We start from the raw sequence: 2,500 nt of genomic DNA, 5'->3' as shown, positions 1-2,500 counted from the left end.
CCAACAAAAAATAATTTTTTTTTTCTCTTTCCCGGAATTTTTTTTTTTTTTTTTCGAAATAGCCGAGAAAGAATATGAAGACCGAGGCATCCAACAAAAAAATTTTTTTTTTTTTTTTTCCTAATCTACCCAAGCAAAACAAATAGAAGACCGAGGCATCCAAAAAATTTTTTTTTTTTTTTTTTTTTTTCGAAAAATTTTTTTTCACAAAAACTTTTTTTTTTTTTTTTTCCCCAAAAAATTTTTTTTTTCGTTCCAAGCTAACCAAGACATCTACTATTCACTAGTAGAGCAATCGAGACTGCAAAGCAAGCAATGGCCTTACTTGCAGCTCTTGGTGCTGAGAACTCCCCCCCCCCTATAGTAGTCTTAAGTAAAACCACAGCTCTGACAGGAGTAGATATTGCATGCGAGCGAGGAGTCGTAATGGGCAAAATTGACTCGGGGGACCTCCAAATCGAATTCCGTTTCGAGCAAAACACTTCTTAGGCTTCAAGGAAGCTCCCATAAAATTTCCAAACCCAAACTCCAAACTTCATTTTTTAGCCTACAATGCCCACGTGCACGCCGGTGTGCACGCAGGGGTGCTTGAGCATGCGGGAGAGGAGCCATAATGGGCAACATTGACTCGGGGGACCTCCAAATCGAAATCCGTCTCGAGCAAAACACTTCTTAAGCTTCTAGGAAGCTCCCATAAAACTTCCAAACCCAAACTCCAAACTTTATTTTTTAGCATACAATGCCCACGTGCACGCCGGGGTGCTTGAGCGTGCGGGCGAGGAGCCATAATGGGCAACATTGACTCGGGGGACCTCCAAATCGAAATCCGTCTCGAGCAAAACACTTCTTAAGCTTCTAGAAAGCTCCCATAAAACTTCCAAACCCAAACTCCAAACTTTATTTTTTAGCATACAATGCCCACGTGCACGCAGGGGTGCTTGAGCATGCGGGAGAGGAGCCATAATGGGCAACATTGGCTCGGGGGACCTCCAAATCGAAATCCGTCTCGAGCAAAACACTTCTTAAGCTTCTAGGAAGCTCCCATAAAACTTCCAAACCCAAACTCCAAACTTTATTTTTTAGCATACAATGCCCACGTGCACGCCGGGGTGCTTGAGCGTGCGGGCGAGGAGCCGTAATGGGCAAAATTAACACGGGGGACCTTCAAATCGAAATCCGTCTCGAGCAAAGCACTTCTTAGGCTTCTAGGAAGCTCCCATCAAATTTACAAACCCAAACTCCAAACTTCATTTTTTAGCACACAATGCCCACGTGCACGCGGGGGTGCTTAAGCGTGCGGGCGAGGAGTCATAATGGGCAAAATTAACTCGGGGGACCTCCAAATCGAAATCCGTCTCGAGCAAAGCACTTCTTAGGCTTCTAGGAAGCTCCCATAAAATTTCCAAACCCAAACTCCAAACTTCATTTTTTAGCATACAATGCCCCCGTGCACGCGGGGGTGCTTGAGCGTGCGGGGGAGGAGTCATAATGGGCAAAACTAACTCGGGGGACCTCCAAATCGAAATCCGTCTCGAGCAAAACACTTCTTAGGCTTCTAGGAAGCTCCCATAAAATTTCCGAACCCAAACTCCAAACTTCATTTTTTAGCATACGATGCCCACGTGCACGCCGGGGTGCTTGAGCGTGCGGGCGAGGAGTCATAATGGGCAAAAACTAACGCGTGGGATCTCCAAATCAAAATCCGTCTCGAGCAAAGCATTTCTTAGTCTTCTAGGAAGCTCCCATAAAATTTCCGAACCCAAACTCCAAACTTCATTTTTTAGCATACGATGCCCACGTGCACGCCGGGGTGCACGAGCGTGCGGGCGAGGAGTCGTAATGGGCAAAATTAACTCGGGGGACCTCCAAATCGAAATCCGTCTCGAGCAAAGCATTTCTTAGGCTTCTAGGAAGTTCCCGTAAAATTTTCAAACCCAAACTCCAAACTTCATTTTTTAGCATACGATGCCCACGTGCGCGCCGGTGTGCACGTCGGGGTGCTTGAGCGTGCGCGCGAGGAGCCGTAATTGGCAAAATTAACACGGCGGAAATATAAATCGAAATCCGTCTCGAGCAAAGCATTTCTTAGGCTTCTAGGAAGCTCCCATAAGATTTCTGAACCCAAACTCCAAACTTCATTTTTTAGCATACGATGCCCACGTGCACGCCGGTGTGCACGAGCATGCGGGCGAGGAGTCATAAAGGGCAAACTTAACTCGGGGGACCTCCAAATCGAAATCCGTCTCGAGCAAAGCATTTCTTAGGCTTCTAGGAAGCTCCCATAAAATTTTCAAACCCAAACTCCAAACTTCAATTTTAGCATACCATGCCCACGTGCACGTCGGGGTGCACGAGCGTGCGGGCGAGGAGTCGTAATGGGCAAAATTAACTCGGGGGACCTCCAAATCGAAATCCGTCTCGAGCAAAGCATTTCTTAGGCTTCTAGGAAGTTCCCGTAAAATTTTCAAACCCAAACTCCAAACTTCATTTTTTAGCATAC

Source organism: Cornus florida, unplaced genomic scaffold (genome assembly GCF_030987335.1).
Source record: "Cornus florida cultivar Cherokee Brave unplaced genomic scaffold, ASM3098733v1 CherokeeBrave_3.0.0_Hap2_scaffold_24, whole genome shotgun sequence".
NCBI classification, from domain to species: domain Eukaryota; kingdom Viridiplantae; phylum Streptophyta; class Magnoliopsida; order Cornales; family Cornaceae; genus Cornus; species Cornus florida.
The sequence above is the reverse complement of the archived record's forward strand: the minus strand, read 5'-3'. Positions refer to the sequence as shown.